Source organism: Lissotriton vulgaris, chromosome 1_1 (assembly GCF_964263255.1).
Source record: "Lissotriton vulgaris chromosome 1_1, aLisVul1.2, whole genome shotgun sequence".
Taxonomy (NCBI): domain Eukaryota; kingdom Metazoa; phylum Chordata; class Amphibia; order Caudata; family Salamandridae; genus Lissotriton; species Lissotriton vulgaris.
In genome coordinates this window covers 810,681,093-810,706,291 of record NC_141685.1, presented here as the reverse complement: position 1 = coordinate 810,706,291, position 25,199 = coordinate 810,681,093, and the positions used below count along the sequence as shown (strand labels likewise).

Here is a 25,199-nt window from a genome sequence, read left to right as displayed (position 1 = left end):
CCCTTCCGCGTCTCCTATACCAACTGCAAAATTACCCATACCCCATAGCGCCGCAGTGGTTTCGTCAGGTGAACGCTGCGCTTAGTCAGTTTCTTTGGGCCGGGGGAGTGGCGAGGGTGGCTCTTCGCACTTGCTTCCTGTCCACGTACTGCGGGGGCCTGGCCACCTCAGACATTTTGTCATACTATCAGGTGTCTCACTTACTGGTGCTTAATGACTGGTGGTATGGGAACCGGAGTGACCCGACCTACGCCCTTGAACGGTACTTGATGGATCCGAACACGGTGCATACCATCCTGTATTCGGCGACTATCAGGAAGAGACTCCCCGTGGTTACCCAGGTGGTCTTCCGAGTGTGGCGTGCGGCTCTGCACCGCATGGGGTGGTGGAATAAGTTGACGAGGGAAACCCCGTTGTGGCAGAACGGGCGACTGCCGGCACTGGCATCTCTACAGGGGTTCAGGGGCTGGGACGACATAGGCATCTCAACACTAGGCCATGTCATGAAGGGCACCACCCTCAAGTCTTTCCAGACCTTGAGTGAGGAGTATGCTATGCCCAGAACCCAATTCTTTAAATACTTGCAACTGCGGCATGCATTGTCCCCCTCTCTGGTGGGCTTAGAGTCCCTACCCGAGTTCAGTCCCCTAGAGGCTAAGGTGTTTATGGGGGAATTGGAGGAAAAAAAGATTTCTAACATATACCAGACCCTAGTTACGCACTGCTCCTCCTCCCTTGATAGGCTACGCTCCGCGTGGGAGGGAGATGTAGGAGCTCTCGAAGAGGAAGACTGGAGGGAGGCCCTGAAGGCCCCGAGGGGGGCGGCCATTGCGATGCGTTTACGTTTTATCCAATTTAAATACCTACATAGAGCCTACTATACCAGAGAACGACTGTGGAGGGCAGGCTTGATTGCCTCCCCTGAGTGCTTGAGGTGCGAACGGGCGGTGGGGACTTTTATACACACTGCGTGGTCGTGTGCGAAGCTGGCGAGGTACTGGATGGGTGTATGGGACTGCTTGTCTGAGGTTTTGGGATGGGACCTTCCCCGATCACCGCAGCTCGGCCTACTGCATGTAATGGAACAGGTGGGGGGCAACATATACAAACGTCATCTATTGGTTTTGGGCCTCACAGTGGCCAAAAGAGATATAGCTCGGGCCTGGAAGGACCCCAGGGCCCCCTTGTTGGAGGTGTAGAGACGAGGATTGCACTTTTGCATTGGGCTGGAGCATCCAGTCTTTGAGGCCAGGGGCTGCCCCCGGAAACATTTTAAGATATGGAAAAGATGGGCGGACTATAGAGGGTTGTGGCTGGAGCCACCTGTGCCCCAGGATGCTGGAGAAGAACTTTACCTATTGGAACTTGGGCGACAGGGAGCATGCACTTTTAGTAATTTCTGGTTTTGTGCCTTGAGACTATGCAGACACTGTGTGGGGGAATGGGTGGGACCCGGGGGGGATGGTAGGGAGTTGGGAGTTGGGGGGGCGGCTGTATAACCTATTACTGCTTGTACTGACTACACATATTATTTCATAATATGCTCGCTGGTCCTGCGATGTAATGCGGGACGGTGTCCCATGTGTATATTGCCAGTACTGCAATAAAACTTTGTTCTGAAAAAAAAACCCACTAGAATATAAAGTAAAAAATCTTAACTGAATGAATGGTTGGTATATGGGATCAGAATGGTGCACTGCTTCTTTTGAGCTTGATTTTGAGTTTCATTTCCTAGCAGAGGAGGTTGAGAGCTTTGCTTAATTTATTCCCAGGGAAGCAGCAGTATGAGTAACATCCTATCATGTCACTGGAGTGCTGGAGCGTACTGGGCCTATGTTGTGTAGTATCTTACGCGCTCATTTCGAGTTTGGCGGTTCATAAGACCGGCAAAACCGTGGTGGCAACTGCCACATTGCGAGGGTGCCCACAGTATTACAACTGCCACGAAACTGCCGGCACCGCCAGGATCAAGGATCCAGCTGAGCCGGCAGTCTTTCAGTGGCAGGAATATGCTGGTGGTGCCGCAGTTGGCACCATCGAGCATATTCTGAGTTGCCATTTCACTACCCTTTTCATGGTGGTAAACCCGCAATGAAAAGGGTGGCAGAATGCCAACAAAGGGAGCCCTCACAGGGCCACCTACCTGAATAGGGCCCTGAGGGTGCATGTGCGGGAGCACATGTAGTGCCCACCTGGATTTGTACCCCTCTTCCTGCACGGAGTGGCACATATGCCACACCATGCAGGAAGGAAGGTGCCGTCAGTGCTCTGAGAGCGGCGGTCTGCCTGTGAGGCTCTTTTATGAGCTTGACAGACTGCCGCAGGACCTCTCGCAAGACCAGGAAAAAATTAATGATCTGGCAGGTGTCTCCCTGCAGGCTCAGTCATCCACAGCGGACTGTGGGACCCCCAAACTTGTAATTAGGCCCTTAGTCAAGTCATCGACAACTTTACCATCGGTCAAATGAACCTTTATAGCTGACATGAAGCATTGAAAAGCAGAAAACATCAACAATACAATTTACTAGTTAAGCCCATGTTAACTCCACAATAAGGATTAGGACTCACTGAATATGATTAAAGAGTTTTATTGGGGATACCTATCAATCCAGTAAATTGGCAAACAATATGCAAATGTATTAAGTACATTAGTACAATAGGCTAAGCCAAATATCTCAGTTGGTTGAGACACAATAGAATGAGATACAGAATTGTGACAGCCACAGTTATACAATAGCCAATTAAAGTGAACTTGTGTTTCATAAAGAAACTTACCAGCTCTACTCTAACATGGGTCAAACATAGGATCATCTATCAAGGGTCTCTAATTCGGGAGCATAGAAGCAAAAGGTGTCAGCATGATCAGACTTCAGGAGAAGTCCAAAGAAAAAGGAAATAAGTGTTAATCATACAGCTTCATACTCACAACGATATGCGCAAGCAGAGAGGTCTGTACCTCTTCAAGTCTAAATGGAATCTCTCCTAATGCAGCCTATCGGAACACCGATATAAAAGTAACAAGAAATTCAAAAACATGTTATCTCTGTTCGCAGCATCAGTAACCAATCAGAGCACTACTCGAGTGCACCTGCAACATAGCTCTGAATTCCCAACGTATGGAACTAAGGATGCCGTTCTCAGCCTTGAACATCTTGCCATCCTGGCACACAATACCCAGAAAGCTTTTTTCGGCCATTGTTCCTCCATGTTCAATGCAAAGCCTTTATCAGGCCTCTCCATCAGTCCTCTAATACAGACAATGAGCCTTTCACTAGCTAATGCAATAATACACCTGCAAGAGAAGGAAAAAACATGCTAGCAAGCAAATACATTTCAACTGAGGCCTACAGTCAGGCTAACCTAAATTAGAATTTAATGTGCACTATGATTATATGGTTATACATCCATATGGGTAACTTTAAAAGAACTGCAAAATTTGAGCAAAAGAATACATGTTTGCATATGCAAATATAACTTGAAGTGTAAGTGTAAAACGTGAATAAAGAATCCATGATTCATGTTTAAACTGAATATTAGTGCACACATATATAAATCTCTAGGTTCTACAGGGAATACACTTTAGTAAGGCGTTGAATTGTTTCACACACGTTAATAAAATAAAGGCACACAATGGATTTATTGCCAAGTCCACGTATATAATTGCCTTTCTGTGATGTGTAAGGGTGGAGCCTCAATTATGCTGCTCCAGGAGGACACCCTTTTTCTGTGGCACAGAGGGTGATAAGTATTTGGTTGTCATGGTACATTAGAGTGCTGCAGGCAATCGGTAAGCCGCGCCAGCAGGTTGCTGGCTGCACACTCTGAGGAGTCAGACCAGTTCCTGTTTCCTGACCCCCACCAAATGGAGGCACAGGCAGTGCACTAGTTCTGTCCCCTTGATATACCTCTGTAAAATAATAGTTGTCCAGAGATTTTCATTTTTGATTTGTGTTTTTGTATCATTAGAGAAGTAATTTAGCTTGGGCAGATGTTGCTATAAGAGCCAAATGTATCTGGACATTTTTAAAAATGGTGGATGTGTTGCAGTGATGATGTAATATTTCAGGAACCGTGAAACCTATATACTTCATTTTGGAGTCAAAACATAGGTTGTGGTGGTCACATCATCTTATAGAGACATAAAATAACTCTTCAGAGCAACCCTTTTGCCATTTTCCAAAATGGCAGCTATAATAGAGGAAGAAGAGACATATGTTTATGATCTGAATATGAAAAAAAATCATGTTTTTCCCTCATGTTTTAGACACATTTTCATAGATCACTTTATTTGTTCCGGCAATCGTTCATGGTACATTTGCAAAATGTTGAACATTTGAGAAGAGTATATCGGCAGGGACATATTTTTGTATCACAGATTTTGTAAGTTGATAGATGTACCTGTAAGTTCTGTGGGTAGAGGCTTTAGAAATTTCATAGGTTTTAGCACCTCATCAATATCTTCCCAACCAAATTAACATGGATCTTTGTCTACATATACATGATCCAAAACATTTACACATCTTCTGATCAAATATAACGCTCTTTTAATGTGTCCGCGCACTGAATATGCCATCAGGGGAAGTTCACTTAGCGGGACTGATCTCTTGAACTCACTGTACCGAAGATCGTCAAATGTGTGATCGACAGAACTTGTTTTCCACACACGCATAAGATATTTCTCTACGTCTTTAAAGTCAAAATTCTTCTTCTGTCACAGCAAATCCTTTTAGAAAATTCACAGGTTCAGTAGTTAAAGCTCCAAGCTTTGTTTCAATTTTGCTCATAGTGTCATCACCCATGAGAATAAGTGCATTGATAACAACACTGGGCATATCTTGGTCAAGTTTCTTGTACAAAATATCATGTGGGATTAAGTGTCTTTTCTCGCCTGTTCCATAATGTTCACATAACTCTGACAATCCTTCACTTATGAACGTTGCAACAAATCTAAGCAGCACAATAAAAATATTTGTGTCATTTGACAGTACTATGACTCAATTGAAACCATTTGGAACAGCCCACTAAAGATGTGGGACAACACGAAGGTCAACTTCCTTCAATTTGTTGTTAAATTCTGGAACTATATGGCCCGTACCTTTTGAATATGTCTGTGCAGGCACCAACTCCTCATTGATAATCATTCCACTTGCAATAATTGGAAATTCGTGTTCACTGAAGCATCAGCAATGTTTTGGCAAGATAACATCTCAAAGTTCATCTTGTGCAATGTTGATGCCCAGAATTTGTCAAGTTGCAAAGGTAAATGTATCAAATTTTTGATGAAGGCAAGGTCAATTGTTCTATTTTTAGGCATTCGTCTGATTCTCTCACAATCTTAGACAGATAGCTCAAGATAACTGTCAAAGACAATGTGCAGGTGCACACTGACTTTGATATCTGTAGAACAGTCTGAACGACCTCTCCGAAGTTTTGCATGGATAAAATCTTGATCATTCGCAATTGTGACATACAGTCCACAACAACAGCAGTTTTCAATGAAGAAACATTTTCAAATTGAAATTCTTCAGGTGAAAGTTTTTTTTTAGCTCTTGTAGGAATTTGTGCTTCACTGATTTGGTTGCAGCATCACCATCAAATAATGCTTTTGTTGAAAGAAAATCATACAACAGAATGTCCTTGATAAATTCACCCCTTTCTTTTGCTACATCCATATCTCTGTGTACTTGCAAAAGTTATTTATTTTAAATGTTTTGTAGTGGCTGGTTGGACAAAACTTTTGCTATGGCAATTAAAGCAATGAAATCTAGCTTTACCTGCCCGGAGTCCGACCTGCCTGAGTCCTGCTTAACGGCCATGAGGAGCAACGTACTGGGAGCAGCCTAGCACCCTAGCACCATCGGAGAGAGGAGTGATTACTTAGACGGCACCCTGCTTGTTTTTTAGAATCGGTACCCGCGAGGAGAAACCGCAGCGGCTCGAGGAGCGGAGCTCTGCCACATTTGGAGGCAGAATCCGTGAGCCGCCCCCTGGACTCACCTGCCTGAAACTCCCTGTGCTCAGTAATATCTTTGGTGCCGTTTGGAGGAGCGTGTGCGAGCTGCTCTGCTTGAGTAGTCTGGCAGCCAGAAACTGCTTAATCCCGTTCAGGTACTGTGGCGCTTAAACTTTAACCCCTTTCCTTGTACTGCTGGAGGAAAAAAACTCGTTTGTACAGCATTAAACAGGGCAGCCCGTGGGGTCAAAAATAAAAAAAAAGGAAGTTAATAACTGGAGCTGTCAGCTATACTCTGTGACTGTGAAGAGGTTTAGCCTTCCCTATTGTTCTGTTTCCTTGTTGGTCTCACAGCCTTCATACTGCGAAGAAGTAATAATGGCTCCGAAAGGGAAGGGGCCAAAAGCTAAGGCTGCCACAGATGCAGCAATGAATGGGAATTTGACGGCTTCTGGTGCTGCAACTGCCTTAGATGCCCCAAATACCTTAAGTACCCCTGAGTCATTCAGAATTTCTCGTAAGGGCCTCAATGGGCAGGTGGAGGCTCAAAAAGATATGGGGGCAAAAGAACGCATAGTACCTGATATCTTCAAGAAAAATAATGTTCCCGGCGCACAAATTACTGTACAACCGGCAGCTGCACCTACCGCTGTGGAGTCAACCGCTGAACAGAATTCACAGCAGACATCTCCTCCAGTGATAATTCCGATCTCTGGGGTGCCATCTGTGGCACCAGTAACGGTGCAAATGGATGATGAGGTGGCTGAGCTATGTCAGGCAGTAGAAGAGGTCAGAGTCTCACCTAAGTCAATTATAAATGCACCTCAAATGAATAGGAAACACGACCCTAACACTCAAGATAGAGATAGAGATACAGGAATTGACATTGTTAATGATGGAGAATCCGCTGGCTCTGGCGGGCAATTTTACTCCATGTCCGATGTTTCTCTTGTGTCAGAGAATGAGAACGAGAATGAAAACGATAGACTGTCCCTTTCAGGTGATTGGGCGGATGATGGTAATCTGTCTCTTAAAGAAGACATTTTAAACCTAGATTCCGCCATAAATCAAGAGAATCATGGTACAGTGCGCAAGATCCTTGAACCCGCAAAATTGCTTCCTGCTGGTAGGCCTAGCATGGTGGAACAGCCTCAATGGGATGCTATGTCTGGCTCCCAAATCAATCAAGGAGAGGCATCTGCCAATGTTGAACTAGAAGGCGAGGTTACACTCACATCTATTTATAATTTACAGTCTTCAATCATTAAAATTATTATGGCTCACAGAGAGGAAACCAAAGCCGAAGGGCTGCGGACCCAGGGGGCGGTGCGCAAACTCCAGAACACAGTGCGCCGTATTGCTAAATCATGTACTGAAGTCTCTACCAGAGTACAGGAAGCAGAAGAGCGGATTTCCTCTGTCGAGGACGAATTAGCTACGCAAAAATCCTCAATAAGTACACTGCAGAAAACCGGTGATGATATTGACGGGAAACTTACTGACCTGGAAAACCGCGCACGAAGAAACAACTTACATGTGCTAGGTGTACCGGAAGGCAATGAGGGAAAGGACGCTAGACAGTTTGTTGTGGAACGTTTTACATCTGCCTTCCCTGATCTGAAGGATTGGCATTGGGACAAGGAGATCATAAGAGCTCATAGGTTTCCGTTTATCCAGAGAAGAAATGTAGAAGGTGGGGTTGAGAAACCAAGAGCTATCCTTATTTGTCTTCACAACTATCTCCTTTGGGAAATTTTGTATGACGTGGCTAGACCAGCGCGGCCCAGGAAAGGCAACGGTTTTTACTTTTTTGTACGCCCGGACTTTTGCCAAGTGACTGTGCAGCAACGATGGCGCCTAAGGCAATTGATATCACCCATTCAAGCAAAAAGGGGACAGGTCTTTTTGTTAAATCCTGCTAAACTTAAGGTTATGTATAAAGGGAAAATGGTGTATTTTATTTCTGAAATTAAGGCGCAGGAATTTCTGGATACCATGTGATGTATATGCTGATGTATATTTTTCTGTAATTTAGCTTGGCCATTTTCCCTAAGTTTTTGCAGATCTGTTGTCACTATTTCTCTGCTCTGTAATCCAGAGATTGATGATATGCTTTAAAGAAAATAGGTGTATGGAGCAGGGGCATTATTTAGGGGATGAGGGGTTATAGATAGGAATAAGGACACAGGGATCGGGTCGGACACGGGGGGAAGTAATCACTACACGACTACTCACCATCACGAGGACACAGTCCTTATGGCTCTGTTGGGTGGGATCACTGAGGGTGGGGGATGGTGGGGGAGAGGACGAGGGGGGGTAGGGGGGAAGGGGTTTGGTGCTGGGGCAAGGAAAAACAGTAAAAGTATGTTTTGTGCAAAGCAGGGTCAAGAGCACTTCATTTTTGTACTTTTGTTTTGATACAACCATTTTAGTAATGTGCACTGCCTGTGCTGTGTTTTCTGGCGAATTGTTGTTTAGAATAAAAAATGGGTAAATTCACAATTTGTTCATGGAACGTTTGCGGCCTTAACGATAAAAGAAAGAGGGGTATAATGGCTCAAATATTGAAAACCATGAGAATTGATGTACTGTGTATTCAGGAAACCCTTATACCTTGGAAGAATAGAAGCTGGTTTAAGGAATTAGGATTAGAACTGGTGGGCTGCTCTCGACAAGGCTCTAATATAAGAGGAGTAGCTATACTTAAGCGGTACGGGCTGGGCCAATTAGATGACTTAAAGAAGATCCTTTGGGTCGCTGGGTCCTTATGGAATTACGATTGGACTCTACAGTATGCTCTGTTTACAGATCTAATGCTGATGATCCGGCTGTATTGAATCAATTGAGTATTGAGTTGGCGTTATGGTCCCCTATAGTAGTTTTGTGCGGAGATTTTAATCTACACTTGGATGGGACATATGATATATCAGGCAAAAGTCCGTATGTAGGCAGGAAGAAAAATGTGTTCAAAGCCACCAAAGGTATTATTGAGGAATTTGGACTAGTGGATGTAGGGTTTTTAAAGGGTGGGAGTACCTCAGGGAGCACTTTTTTTTCTGCTCCACATCAGAGGCATTTTCGATTAGATTATTTTTTTGTGTCTGCCTGATTTATCAGTAGCACTAGAAATTTTGGATTTGAAATTATTCCTAAATTGATTTCTGATCACAATCCTATTATTCTTTGTATTGATATTAACTTTATGCAGTCTCCGAAGCCTTGGTCTTTCGAACGGAAGCTTCTTTATGACCCCCTCTACATTGAACATATGAGCAAATGGATCCTGGAATTTTTTGAAAATAACAGAGGATCAGCTTCAATTGGGATTATATGGGATACGTTTAAATCAGGGGTTCGAGGGGAAACCTTAAGTTATTAATTTATAAATAAGCAGAGGGAAAACAGGAAGGCGGATGAAGGAGAGTTAACCAAGCTGCGAGATATTGAAATTGAATTAATGGTGGCGTGTAGTAGAGGGGCCTGTACAGAGACGATTTTAAGGGACTTATCGATTCAGAAAGCTACGAAGTTGGGGAAAACTCGGGTAAGCTGTTAGCTAAAAGGCTAAGACATAAGGTGTATCTGCTAACATAGACAAAATAATGGATGACTCGGGAATCTACATGACAACCCAGTAGTGATATTGGGGTTTTTTCGCGAGTTCTACAGTAAACTATATACAGACGATGTTGTTAGAGACATTGAACAAAAGGTAACTGACTTTATGGATCCACTATTTAATCCCACTTTATCACTGGAGGAGGCAGAACAATTGGACCTTCCCATCACTTGGGAAGAAATAGAATTGTCCTTATTGTCACTAGCTTCTGGTAAAGCTGCTGGACCTGATGCCATCCCTCTTGAGTTTTTTAGGTTGTTCCGTCATAGTTTAAAGCAGGAGCTAATTACTTTATTCATAGCGGCCCAAAATGGAACTGCTCCACCATCTTGGCAGGAATCAATATTCACTGTTTTTCTTAAAAAGGATAAACCTCCTTTATCGCCTTCCTCATTTCGCCCTACCTCGATAATCGATGCTGACAGCAAAGTGTATTCTGAGATTTTAGCTTCACGTCTCTCCAACATTATTTCCCCACTTGTTTCGAAGTACCAGCATGGGTTTATTCCTGCACGTGACACAGCGGACCATATCTGCCGATTGATCACTTTTTTGGACTGGGCTCCGGCAACCCGCTCGAATATCGGTGTAACCCTGTTGGATGCGGAGAAAGCATTCGACAGGGTGGCCCGGCCATATTTGTGGGACATCTTATCCAGAAAGGGACTGGGTCGGGGTATTTTAACTGCCCTGCGGACCATGTATGGCACCCTTCTGGCATCTATTCGTTTAAATGGGCAAATTTCGGCTCCATTTTCAATCACTCGCGACACGCGTCAAGGGTGTCCGTGTTCTCCTTTACTTTTTGCGTTTCATATCAACCGAGAAAGAATAAAACCAATTTATTTAGCTCATACAAATTATCGGGCTCTAGCATATGCTGATGATATTGTGGTCGTTACAACAGATATACAATCCGCATTGCCTGACATAAATGATTTAGCTTTACAGTTTGGGCTTTTTTCTTGGAACAAGTTGAATCTCTCAAAGACTCAGATTTTATATTCTGGGGTTGATCCACCTGCTAATATTCCATTGGTTTCGGAAGTAATTTATTTGGGAATTAAGATTTCACTGCCAATTTCCAATATTCCTGAAGTGAACATTAACCCAGCACTGACTAAAATTAACTCTTTATTAGAAAGATTAGACCACCTTCATTTTCTTTGCATGGGAGAGCTAACGTGTTAAAAATGTTAATTTTACACAAATGTTTGTATATGTTTCGCACAATTCCTATTGAATTCCCTTCTGCTTGCTTTAAGAAATTAGAAAGGGTAACCTCGAGGTTTCTCTGGGGCTATAAACGACAACGCAAAGCCTACAAAAAAATGATTCTCCCAAAAGAATGTGGCGGGTGGAATATTCCTTATTTCTTCTTTTATCACATTGCGGCGATCCTTCAATTTATTAGCCCACTCATAATGGGGGATAGAGCCAGCATCCCTTTGTGCAATACTCCATCAATTTATGAGCTAGTTATGGGCGAAGAGATGAAAGCATGCTTTTTGAAGGTAATCGAGCCCTGCTATTACAAGAAGACGAAATTTAAGATTGTAAAAGCAGCTTATGGGGCTTGGCAAACGCTCCGCAGACATCTGGGCGTTGCAAAACTGAATACGTATACACCCTTTGTTTCACCTGCTTACTACCTCCTATTTTTTATGATTTAGTAGCTATTAGATGGGGGATTAAAGGAATACGCCATCTGGGGGACTTGTACATAGAAGGGCATTTAGCCTCTTTTAATGAGCTAAAGATCAAGTTTTCCTTAACAAAAAAGTTCTTGCAAATTCGTAGCTTTTTGCAGAATACAGAGCAATCATTAGATTATCGAATGAGTAAAATTCCCCTTATTGAGCATCTGGTAAAAAAGACATCAATCAGTACACTGTATGCATGTTTAATGCAGGAATTTCCTGATGATTTGGAAAACTGCCAATTAAATTGGATAAATAAGTAGGGGATATTGGAAATAGATATAATGGGGTCAGTAAGCCTAGCCAATCGAGTTCTTGTTTCCGGGATGATGAAATCACAATATTTTATGTGTATACATGATTTATATTATACCCCTAGTAAGATCTCTAAGTGGAGCACTACACGGGGACTAAATGTAGCAGATGTGGTGTTCATGCCGCCGATGCGGTACATATGTTTTTTCATTGTCCTAAGCTTGCTGAACTTTTTCAGCAAATTGAATTTTTTTGGGGGGTAATTCTCAAACGCACTGTTAATATAACTGCTGAGATGGTATTGATTGGCTGCAGCTCAGATAATGTGGGCTATCCTAGACCAAAATCTATAACTTGTTTTCTTTTTATTTGCATGGCTGTATTACGAGCTTGTATAACAAGAGACTGGATTAATCCTGATCCCCCTTCTTTTTTTAGCTGGCATGAAAGATTATTATCAATGTATAACATAGAATTGGCTATTTATAAAACTAAGGGGTTGAAAAGGAGCGATAACGGTGCAAAGATATGGGCACCAATTACTGACTAGATCTAGATTTCGCGATACTCCAGATAGGAGTTTTTTCTCTGTTTTTTTTGTCATTTATATGTATGTTCAGGAATGCTATAATTATCTTTTGATGAGCTCATGTACCTGACTGTATCTTTTCTGTAAATGATTTGTCTTGCTTTTTTAGGGCTCGGCCAAGCGTACACTGCGCAGCAGTGTCGCGCAGGTCGAGATCTTATGTTTCCCCAGTACTGGGGCTTGAACACGCCTTCTCTTCCATTGGCTAGCTTCATAAATGAAGGCTAGCCATTGGAAGAGATGTGTGTCACTCAGGGCTTGAGCAGATTCGTGGGCGTTTCTTGCTTTTTTTAAGCCCCGCCCCTTTTTTCGTCATTTGGAGGTGGGCGTTTACTTGTTTTTTTTTGCGGTGCTTTTGTTTTGCCATTTCCCCAACCGCCGCCGGAAGAAGTCGTCCTCAGGTGAGTGCTTGCTGTCCTGCCCCCCCTCGTTGTTCGTGCTTGCTGTCCTCCCCCCCCCTTGTTCGTGCTTGCTGTCCTGCCCTCCCCCGCCCCCCCTCCCGCTGTCCGTGTCTTCGTTCCCACCCCCCCTCCATTGCTTTTCATGTGCTAGTTTCTCAAGTCGGCAACGCTTTATCTACTGTGTTATAATATCAAGGAAAACTTGTGAATCCGTTCTTAACCGTACACTCCTCTCAACCTGTTATCGTGACACATCGATCTTCACTGGCGTGTCATATTTCTCATTTCCACGTTTAAATCTCTATGAAAAATACAAAACGCCGACTAAAACGCACAATTTTTAAACATAAAGACACACTGGCAGCGTTTTACTCTAGTCCCAACATCTCCGGGGTCTGCAGGTTTTAGACCGAGATAAAAATATGGAAAGATTAATTCGGTGAAAGCGGCACCTGTAAATGTGTAAAGGTGCTCCTTGGTGTCGGCTGTGTACAGGGACACCCGCCCCTCTTCGTAATCCAGATAGACCCGCAGCAGCCTGGGGCTCTCCCGCAGGGGCGTGGCAGGAGAGGTGAGAGCCGTGTAGTAACCGTGATACTCCTCCACAGCCCAGACCCCCCGCTTGGGTGACTTTGAGTCTGCTGCGCCCTTGTTCACAGACTCTTGTGCAACGCCCACACACCACCCATCACCCTCCAGCAGCAGCTGCAGCTCCCAGTGGTGCCTCCCTGCGCGGACACCCTCCTTCCCCAGCACACAGGGATACTGGAAGCACTGGGAATAATCGTCAAAGAGGCGACGACACTGCACAACCTGGAGCAGCCCTCTCACACGTCTCTTATTCTCAGACAGCTTCAGCAGATCTCCATGAGCGGTGTCCCCATCCAGAGTCACCACTTTTTACTGCCTCATCGCCATTTCCGGCTCAAAAACTTTTACATGGTTTAAAATACTTTCCTTTCTCTGGTCCTCATTCGTCGTTTTTTCTTGTTCTTTAAACGTTTCATTTTCACACTTTCTCAGGGTGCTCCTGACGTCCTTTAGCAGCTCCTCTGCCGGTTGCGCACACTTCGAATCTACCTCTCTGATCAGGGCATCGAGGGATGAAATTTCCTGAAGTCATTTAATTGTATTTGCTTTTTCTGTCCTGGTGATTTTTTTCTGAATCTCCTCCAGTCTCGCGAGAGTGGCGTCTTCCTCTTCTCGCAGAAGCTGGTGCAGTTGTTGAAATTCCGCCAGAGTTTTCGTCTTCTTAGCTTCCACACCCTTTGTGTGGTACACACTATAGTCATGCATAAGTCACACTACACAAGGCACAACCTACACCAGTGATAATGGGCATAGTCTTTAAACCTGCCCTACCTGCAGTAAATGAAGTGCAGCAGGTATTGGCCTATACCGTCTGCGTTACCTGGAAGGTGAAGTCAGAGCTGCTATAATATTGTGACCTGCTAGGGTTCAGAAAAGGTTTGCAATTTAAAAGACTTTCACCTTAGAAAATCAGTGTGGGGCACATTATGCACAACTGTCCTTATGTGTCGATGGTGCTAACTGGAGGCACATCTTTGCTATTCTCATAGGGATTATTATTCAGCAGGCCTACAAGGAGGTTAAACCTGAACTCAGAGTTACTTGAGCTAATGAAAGACAAAATCAATAGTCTCGTCCAAAAATCCTCCAGTACCCCACTTCACGGTACGGGAGCATTTCAACGCTCCGGTTTTCGTGTTGCTCCCCTGCCCCCTCGTTGGTTGTGCTTGCTGTCCTGCCCCCCCGTTGGTTGTGCTTGCTGTCCTGCCCCCCCCCCCTTGTTGTGCTTACTTGTGATCCGGTTTTTGTGCCTCTGTTCCCTGCTTGTGCCTCTGTTCCCTGCTTGCGCCTCTGTTCCCTGCTTGTGATCCGGATTTTGTGTTGCTCCCCTGCCCCCTCGTTGGTTGTGCTTGCTGTCCTGCCCCCCCCTCATTGGTTGTGCTTGCTGTCCTGCCCCCCCCCTCTCGTTGGTTGCGTTTGCTTGTGATCCGGTTTTTGTGCCTTTGTGCCTCTGTTCCCTAGGGCGTTACAGGGCAGAGAGGTGTGTGTGGCTCTGTGTGTGTGTGGCTCTGTGTGTGTGTGTGACTCTGTGTGCGGGTGGATGCGTGTGTGTGGCTCTGTGTGTGTGGGGGTGACTGTGTGGGCGGCTCTGTATGTGTGTGTGTGGGTGGCTTTGTGTGTGTGTGGCTCTATGTGGGTGCAAATGCAATAGGTCTTGCTAAAAATAACATGACTCCAAAAGCTAAAAACTAACATATCTCCAAAAGTTACATGTTGTTCCTCGTGTGGAGACACACACCTGCCATGCACGTTTCACACATACTCTCTCACACACACAAACCCTCCCCCAAACATAATCTCAACACCACAATACAGCAAAAACAGTGTGAACAGCACACACAACACAGCATTGAAGAGAAAAGACACATCATTGAAGAGAAAAGAAAAAGCAGTGATACCTACAGATCAAAGGCAATAAGTGACTAACACACAAATACCTCAGATATCTCTTGCAACCGCCATTCATATAGCAACCAGACACAATCATGAGTACATTAGTACAGACACGTCATACCAAAATGTCAGATATAAAATAAATGCCAAGGAACACCCACAGAAATGTCGTTTTCAGAAACCTTGAGATTGTGTGAGATGCACCAACATCTTCGAGCAGGAAGGTTTCTCTCTCTTTTTCACACGCATGCACACACATGCACACACACCATATTATATGCTATTTTGTGTGCCAGCATACAACACCCCTAACACACACCTGACACCTAAACGACCCCACCCAACCTTACAGACAACAGCTGCTTTTTCTTAACAGAAAAGCCCCCCATAGCATTTGGCTACAAACTGGCTTTATGAGTTTAACCACTCTCCTGTGTCGCTGGCCAGGACATTTGGAGAACAAAATAAACTGACCAACCTAATGCCATGGCGCGCCAGTGCATCCAGCTAACATAATGCTTTGCTTCTTCATGAGCAGAACTGATTTCCCAAATATAACACAATAAGCACACAAAATAGGATGGATCACATCATTTCAAATGGACTATGGCTGCAAGAATAGGCTGCAAGGAAGCCATGTTGTCCCTTACCAGATGTATCTAAGGCATTCATGTGTGGTTCTAGATTTGACATGTGGCCTAAATTGGCATTAGCTTGTATGTAGCACATACGGAATGCACATGGGAAAGTTATTAAAAGAAATTGGAGCCATTTAATTTTCAGGTGGATCCCAATCGTGCCTCCTCCTTGGAACCGGGGAAGCAGGCTCTTGTCTTAGCGTTGGCTCAATATCCTGAGATTCTGGGCAAATCACTTAACCATTTGTTATAGTAAAAAAAGCCCACACAATGAAAGTGTTGATGTGTAATGTAAATGGTGCTCATGTAAAGAACGCCAATACCTTCGTGGACATGAGAGCGCAGGAGACGCTGAAGCAAGGGGGTGGGTAAAACAAGAGAGCAGGCAGGAGGGTGTAGTTGGTTTAAAGTGGGGGGTTCATTAAACACAACGGTGGGGGGGGTGGGTTAAGACGCTGGAGAGGAGAGAAGGCGGCGTGCAAAAATGAAAGTGTTTGTGTGTCATGTAAATGGTGCTCATGTAAAGCACTCCAATGCTGTCGGAGACATGAGTGAATTGGTGGATGAAGCAGGGGCGGGTAAAAGAGCAGGGAGGAGGACATGGTGGGTTAAAAGCAGCAGGTAGAGGGCGATTCATTAAAAACAACTGCACCGGGTGGGGGCTAGTGGGTTAACAAGCCAGGGAAGAGATAAAACGGCTTGCAGATGCTCTCATATGGAGTACTTGATAACAAATTAAATAAAAAAGTCACTTTAGAGTGCGTAGCCAGTGTCTTGAAGCTGTACTTTAGCCAATCTCCATGCCACTGCATGGACAGGCAAAGCAGAGCAGAAAGCCAGGAAAGTAAGAGCAGATGACCTGCTTGTGATGGGGGAAGGGCCACGCATGCGTGAGTAATTAGCGCCGCGGCCAGGCCGCAGTAATTACATGAGATGGCTTATGTGCTTTGCCGCATGGTCCCAACCACCTGAGCTGGGCCACGCCCCTTTATTTATAGCTGGCGCGTGACGACACGCGCCAGCGCCATGTGAAACCACCGACGCGGGTAGACTGCACCGCTAACCCGCGTCGGGGGACACTACATTCCTTCCAACCTTTAATAAACAACAAGTAAAACATTGAATATGTAGATCTGTTCCAGTCACTAGACTTTCAGTCCTTGGTTCGTCACACCATGAAGTCTGCCAGCCTGGAGGATGGAGCGGGATTGCTTCCCAGGCCATGTCTGGAGTGTTCTCCCCGTGAGGATGGCAATGACGGGGTCATTTCCTGCGAGACCTCACCCTCCGGGGATGTCACAGGGGAACTTGGCAGTACTCTGGCTGGCGTTCCAAACAGTGAAGGGGTGCCATGGTCGGATCGGTCCACATCTTCAGTGGGTGTCATTCCTTGGTCACTATCTGCTCCTTCCTCCCCTGGCTGTTGACGTGGTCTGGCGTCCAGGTTGTCCGATAGCTGCTGGTCCGAATTTCCGGCGTGTACCTTTTTGAAGAAAGAGATGTTTCGTGTGATTTCCTCGGTTCCTCTTCTGGCGGTTATCATAGTGCCGGTTCGATGGATAACTGTCCACGGCTGATGTTCGAACGGAATCCGGAACTTGCTCCCAGAGTACCTGCCCTTGAAGTAGAATCTGTCCCTTACTTGAATGACCGACCTCCAGGCTCGTCAGTCGGCGCTTGCTTGGTCATTGGAGCTGGTCTTGTTGGCTAGGACCTTTTCAGCGTCAATCTGAGATGGGGTCCAGCTTGCGTGATGCGGGATGGTGCCTCCCACTACTCGGACCATGCTTGCCGGTCCCGGAACTGCTTTGGTTATGAGATGGGGCGTCAAACGGTATTCTCTCAGGAAACTGTATATGGCCCTCTCCAGTGGTGATCCATCCACATGCGCGATGCGTATTACCTTGTTGAGTGTGCGCATGAACCTCTCTACTTCCCCATTTGCTTGGAGCCAGCGCGGGGTCACTTTCCAGTGCTGAATTCCCCAGGCCTTAATATATTCTGCAAGTTCTTCTCCATGGAAGGGTGGGCTGTTGTCTGTCTTCACCCCTTCGAATATTCCGTGAGTAGCAATGGTTTTCTCGAGTTTTGTAATCACTTCCGTGGCTGTCTGACTTCCTAAAATCTCGACTTCGGGGTAATTTGTGTAGTCGTTGATGATCCTAGGGCATAGCATCCATCTGAGAGATGTCCAAAATCAACACTCACACATTCCCATGTCCGTCGGGGGTTTTCTTTAGTGATGATGGGGTGAGGGCGATACGGTTGGCCTGATGCCTGCACCATGAGCATGTTCTGACTGTTTGTTCAACCAGTGGGTCCATCCCCAGGAACCACACCTTGGCCCTAAGCCGACTCTTTGTTTTTACCATGCCTTGATGTCGCCTGTGTGCGAGGTCCACGGCTTGTTGAGCCAGGCTTGATGGGATCACCAATCACGGGCCTCGGAGCAGACAACCGCTGCTGTCGACCAAAAGTTCATCCTTGACCTGCACAATTAACTCCAGGACGGTCTTTGCTTGCGGCGTCCGTCTGGTCATAGTGGACTGAATGGGGCACCAGTCATTCGATTGGACCGCTATTATGACCAGTGGCAGGCATTCATCAATCCAGGTGGCTTCTACTATGGTCTCATGACTCATGGGAAGTGGTCGGGATCTTTCTGATACGAGTCGGACATATTCTTCAGTGTCTTCGACATCCTCTTCTTCCGCTTTGGTGGTGGCCCTGGGATGTCTCGAAAGGTAGTCCGCTGTATTGGATGAGCCTGGTTTGTATTTCACTCTATAGTCATACCCCTGTAGCTGAAGGATCCATTTTTCAATCCTCTGGGGAGGCTTGGATGCTGACCCTTGAAACAGGGTTTGTGGTCTGTGGACACTGTAAATGGATGGCCGTACATGAAGACATGGAAGTGCCAACAGGACCAGTGGATGGCGATCGCTTCTCGTTCTATCTGTGAGTATCTCTGTTCTGTGTCTGTCAGGGAGTGGCTCGCATATGCTATCGGGCCCACTCTCCATTTCCTTGCAACTACGTGAGCACGGCTCCTAGCCCATATGGGCTGGCGTCCACAGCGGCGTTGGTGGATCGGGCTGTGTCGAAGTATGACAGTGTTGTGTCTGCCGACAGGGCTGCTTTGGTATACTTGAAGGCTTGTTCCTGTTGGGGCCCCACTGCCACATGGTGGTGGATTTCGTCAGTTCCCTGAGGGGCTTTGTGAGGTTGGATAAATACGGGACAAACCGCCCGTAAAAGTTCACCATCCCAAGGAAACTCCTTATTTCCGAGATGTTGGAGGGTGCTGGGGCTTGCTGTATGTCTCACACCTTGTCGGGGTCTGGGGCCACTCCTTTGTCGGAGATCGTGTAGCCAAAGAAGCTGATCTTGTTCTTTAAGAACTGGCACTTTTTTCTGTGTTGGGTCAGTCCAGATTCTTTGATCCGCTGGAGAACCCCGCGAAGTCTAGGGGGGTGATCTTCCATCGATGATACGTATATTAGTAAGTCATCGCATACATTCAAGACCCCTGGGAGCCCGCTGAGGACTTCACGGATGGTGTTTTGGAACACCTGCGCGGCACTTGAGATGTCGGTATCTCCTGACACCGACGTGTGTAGAGAGTGTGGTGATGTATTGAGAGTCCGGGTGTAGTGGCAGTTGGTGATAGCCGGACCATAGGTCCATCTTCGAAAACCACTTTGCGCCGCTCAGTTCTCCCAAGATGTCGTCGATGGTGGGGGTTAGGTGTTGTTTCCTTTTTACTGCGGCATTTGGGAGACGCATGTCAACGCAGATGCGGACCTGCTCCGGCTGTTTCGGTTTCCGTGCCACCACGATTGGGGACACTATAATCCCTTCCTTCTCCAGTGCCTCAAGCTCTTCTTCAACCTTCTTTCGCAAGTGGAAAGCAATGCGCCTGTGCCTCAGCGCCACCGGTTGGAATAACGGGTCGATGTGGAGAGAGACCTCTTTCCCTTTTTTGGCAACCAATGCCTTTGAAGAAGTCTTCGAACTCCTCCATGATGGCCTCCAGTTCCTCCTCTTGTACCACCATGGCGAGTGATATTAGCTTCAGCTCTTCTGCTGATTGTCCTGCTTACCAGCATACTGCTTCCTTCCTTGGTCACGTACACTGTGGTGGGGATCTTCAGGTCCTGGTGTCTCAGCTCAGTTTTGAAACATCCCAGGAGCGGGATGGGTGTCTTCTGTCCGTATGCAAATACCCTGAACCTTGCTTCGCGTAATGGAAACGTGGACTTAGTTGATTATACACATTAGCAGCCATTAGTTCAATCGAGGCCCCAGTGTCTATTGTGGCTTTTACATCCTGGTGGTGGATCTTGATTCTGCACCTTGGAAGTCGTTGTCTCTTCCGTCGCGGCTGGTCTACTGCGAATACATAGTGGACCGGGTAGTCTCCCGCGTCATCGTCCATGTACTCACTTTCATGTTCTTCAGCCACTGTCTGTGCTGCTTTTTTCCGTGATTTTGCAGACCTGCATACCGCGGCGAAGTGGTTCATCCACCCGCAAGCACTGCATTTCTTCCCTCTCGCTAGGCAGTCTTGCATGCAATGGGGCGTGCCTCCGCAGTAGCCGCATACCGTTTTCTTGTCTTGCTGTCTTCTCCCTGGATTTTGGCATGCTTTGGGCCTCACCACGTTCGCCTTTTCCAACGCGTTGACTTGTTCCGTCTTGATGGGTCGGTGGAGGGCCGCCTCCATGTGGGATGCTCGGGCTTGCAACAGTTCTGTTGACCGGCCCAGGTGAGGATGTCCCCTAGAGACTTGCCATCCTCTTGAAGAATGTTCACTCTGAGTTTGGACGAGTAGCACCCTTGTATTATCTGACCTCGGATTTCTTCCTGTTCGTCTCGAAATCCGCACGTGCTGGCCAGTTCTTTCATACGCCTGTGGAAAGCGTCTGACGATTACTCCGCCTCTTGCTTGGCCTGGCGAAAGATGAATCTTTCATAGTCCCTGTTTGCCATCGGCTCAAAGTGCGCATTTAGGGCGCTGAGAAGCGTGACATACGTTTTGGGTGTGGCCTCCACCAGGGTTTTGTAAATGCGGTGGATGTCTTTGCCTCCTAGGTGGAGGAGTAGGGCTCTGCGCCTGTCCCTGGCTATGCATACCCCTTCAAAGTAGATCTGGAGACAGTCGGTCCAGTCTCTCCATCGCGGGGCAAGGGATGAGGGGGCGCTGTCCACCACAAAGGGCTCAATGGCGGGGATCGACGCCATCATGGCACAGACACAGTCACACCTCATATGCATTGCTTACCTCCTGGGTGTGGTAGTAGCCACCTGGCAGAGGGTGACGAAAACGCTGTTGGGATCGTCTCCTGTGGCCTGTGGGTGCTAGGACTCACTGTAGCTTCCTCCTCTTCCAGGGTGCTGGAGTACACACGTGTGTGGACTCCAACAGGGTGAGCAGAGATGGCCCCCCCTTCTTCCCAGTCAGCGTGGGCTCCAACAGGGAGAGCAGAGATGGCCCCCTTCTTCCCAGTCACTCTCAGGGGCTGCAGTGCCTTCCCTGGATGCAGCAGACTTGCTAGGGGGCACACAGCAGGCTCGCACAGGACAGGCAGCACCTCCATGGACTCCTCACAGCCTAGATCAAAGGCTCACCATCCTCCAGAGAGCACAAACCCATTAGGTGCTCAGCATGGGTTCGTTTCTGCCCCTCGTCGCCAGTGTGATGGGGAAGGGCTGCGAGCGCGTGAGCAATTAGCGCCGCGGCCGGGCCGCAGTAATTACATGAGACGGCTTATGTGTTTTGCCGCGTGGTCCTGACTGCTTGAGCTGACCCACGCCCCTTTATTTATATCTGGCGCGTGAGGACACGCGCCAGCGCTAACGTGAAACCTCGGACGTGGGTAGACTGCACCACTACCCCGCGTTGGAGGACACTACACTGCTGACAAATCAGAAGCACGTAAATTAGAGGGCGGTTGTAATCAACTAATGATAGTAAAGCTAAGTATTGGGCGGGCTGTAAGCCCCTCTAAAGTTTTTTGTTTTTTTAATCAGAAGAGATTTTGCCTCTGGGCAGGCGAAACCTAAAAAGGATGCGTACAATGACGACTCTTTGCAACTTAAGCCTAATAGGAGCTGGACTGTAGGAACTTGCTATCTGCGGTTGTTTTGTTGCTGTATGCTGGAATGAAAAGAAGATTTTTGTCTATTTAGGATTAGGAGTGGACTCAAATTGATTGGTGATGCCACGGGGCTCATCACTCTGGGATACTGCGTTCCTTTTCTTTCTAGTCAGAATCGTAGCCTGTTTATGAAGCTCTTCTTTGGTTTCAGCAGGTCGTTCCTTTTGGAATGGCTTGTTTCCACATTTCTAGGAATCTATTGAAGTGTAGCAAGATTGGGAGAGAAACCTTGTGTCTCTCGGCACCAAAACAGGCCACAGTGCCCAATCTTTGGTCTGTCCATTGGAACCAAGGTAAGGGGAAATGTAATTCTCAAAATGTAAACACACATATCTTGTTTACTAGAGATATTCAGGCGCATTTAGGATGAAATGTTAGATTTTTCTGCCTCAGACGAATGTGGCAGACATAGCTCAAAACATCAAAAGTGCCAGAAAGATCAGGAGAGAGCATGTCTAGAAATCATATGAAAAGCATCCTTGGCACTGAGGGCCCACCACCCAAGCGATCACTTTAGGGTTTTGCATGGGAGAACTAAACTCGGACTATAGGACACAATGGCTGTGACACCAGGAGACCTGTGGTTCTCTTTATTTGCTCACTAAATTGTTTCTTGATGAACTGTGCTGCCAAAACCATATAGAGGTTTCCAAGCAACAAAGATAGCATGTAAAGACCTGAGGGGCCTCATTTACAAGAAAATGCCGCAGCGTGGCACCGCAAGCCCTTTGGCTGCGCCACATTGTGGCTCTTTCAAAGCACAAGGATGCAGCATATTTACAATAAAATGTTGTATTGTTGTGCTTTCCCCTGTGCTGGCACACAATTTGCTGCCATGCGCCGACGCTGGCACCCTTTCACCATGGTGCAAGGATGGCTGCCTCAATGGTATGATTGTTTATGTGCAGAGGTGATTTCCTCATTCTATGTGTGCTGCAGAATGCAGCACACATAGAATGAGGTAAAAAACAAGGAGAAATGAATATATTTCTCCTTGTTGCGCCTCCCTACGCCTCCCTTGGGGAGGTGTAGCATTCAGGCGCATTTCCAGGTTTTGGATTTCTCGTACATCTGGAAATGTGTCAGCTTCCACAGCAACACCCATAGAACGCCGCTGTTGCGCAAAGTGATGCGTGTAAAGGAGCTGTATTAACAAAAACAGGAAAAGCCACGCAGGTTGGTGTTACATTCTGTATAGTACAATTTAATATGTTTTATCACCATGTATCTTTAAGTGCATGAGCCATGTTATGTTTCCTAAGATGTTCCATGTTCTTAACAGAGTTTTCCTCATGCAGCATTCTGCTGCTATTGTCAGTTGTAACCTGGACATCCATGTGCCTAGACCAGATGCTGTGCTGTTAATAAATCTACCTTAAAGATCAACCTCTCCTTGGATTATTACAAATTTTGGCGACAAGGATAACCCACTCCAGCCATCTTCAGCACAGGAGCGGAGTTTGAACCCATTTTCTTCAATTTTCGAAATATTGGTAACTATTTGCATTTTTTTTTTTACTTCAGAAAGCTCTGAACACTCTCCATTTCATCTACCATTTCGGAATTACTTCTGCCTTTATTCCGCTTTTCTGGAAACATTTGGAAATATTGTTTTTGTGTACTTTCATCAGTTGCATCTTTTGGATTCATTCTACCTTCGTTGATGAACTTGCTCGCGCGTTGGCACTGGCGCTGTTCCCTAGCAACCTCCTGTTGTTGTTCTACCTCGCCTGTCATCGCTGTTACGAGTCGTTCTGCGTGTTGCTTCTGCTTCGTGTTCTTCTAACACGTCACTGCCTCTGTTTCCTTCCCGCGCACTACGTGGACAGACACTGCTACGTTACTTCCACTACGTAGACAGACACTGCCACGTTAACGCCCGGAACCAAAAATAAACACTGCAGAAGCCATTGAACGTCACCACGCAACGTATTGCGTCATCGCGCAACTGTAGAAAACGTCGTTGCGCAACTCACGCAACGTGACTCAATTTTGGATATTATTGTTACCAGTTACCTAGCAACCATCATACGCGAAGCCGTCTTTATCCTTCGCTTGGAAATATTTTTACAGCGCTTCATTTTATTAACAAAATTACTCTTTTTATGGCAAAATCTTCACAGTGCTTGGATTATTTACAATTTTCTACATCCTGAGGACTTATTCATCGCCTAGCCAACAGTTTTCACCCACTTTTCCTGCTACTTCAGATGTACATTTTCATCTCTTTGTCCTCCCTATTTCAAGTACTGTGTTATTTGATTTTCATTTATTAGCATTTTTCTAATTTTAACTTATTCATTTATTCTTTCATTTTATTGTGCATTTTACATTTTCTTAACATGCAGTTTGATCCTCCAGCTAAATTTTTACAGGTCAAGGGTGACCCTCCTATTCCCTGGTCAAGGTGGAAGGAGGAATTTTTCAACTACATGCGTGCCATTGATGGAGAGCGTATGGGTGCTGAGAGGAAGAAGAGTATTTTATTACATTGTTTATGATCTGAAGGACAAGAAATCTTTAGAACTTTACCTCACTTACCTGTTGCTTCTGGTAGTGGTGATACTATGAATGTTTACACAGAAGCTCTTACTAGATTAGAAAAAAGGTTTAAACCTACGGCCAACATTGCTTTAAATCGTTTTAAATTTTATACTAGAGCACAAAAGCAAGAAGAATCATTTGATGATTTTCTAACTTCCTTGAGAGCAGTAAGCATTCATTGTAATTTTGGAGCCATGTGTGACGAAATGATTTGTGACCAAATTATAGTACATGTTAAGAACAAAAAGGTACAGGACAAATTGTGGTGTTTAGGTGATCCTAATTTAGAAGAAACCATAGCTATTGCCAAATCAACTGAAATGTCAGAGAAGTGGATGGACATAGTTGATAAACAGGGTTCTCATCCCAGTAAAAATAATACTGATGAAGAAGTGTGCATAGTTAAACCTAAGTTTGATACTAAGAATTCGATATCTACTCAATTTAGAAATAAAAATTTTAGGAGAACTGATACCCCCAATTCTAATACCTCTCCTTCATGTTATAGATGTGGCAGCAAGTTACACATTGCATCTTTCCAAGGTTGCCCTGCTATAGGAAAAACTTGTATTATTTGTAATAAAGTAGGACACTTTAGTAATGTCTGTAGGGAAAGACGTTTTAATTCTCAGTCTCGTTCAGGGCAACAAATGTTTTCTAACAATAGTACTGCCACTAAAATATCTGCACTCAATGTGGTTAATGAGAATATGCAAGATTTGGATCGTGGGTATGTTGTTTCCATTATTCAAACTGGTTTTATACTATTTACGTGCAAAAAATCTCCAAAATGTTTATTTCAAGTCTTTACTACTGATATTGAGCTTATGGTAGACTCTGGGTCCCCATGGACTA

The 25,199-nt window shown here is 45.7% G+C and overlaps 1 protein-coding gene and 1 pseudogene across 3 annotated transcripts in view; one reads left to right on the top strand and one right to left on the bottom strand.

Moving 5' to 3' along the window:
- The window catches only part of LOC147747927 (flavin-containing monooxygenase 5-like), a 529,839-nt gene that overhangs the window by 362,548 nt on the left and 142,092 nt on the right, over window positions 1-25,199 (top strand). The window lies entirely within an intron of this gene.
- On the bottom strand, window positions 12,842-13,813 carry LOC147747928 (E3 ubiquitin-protein ligase TRIM15-like; annotated as a pseudogene).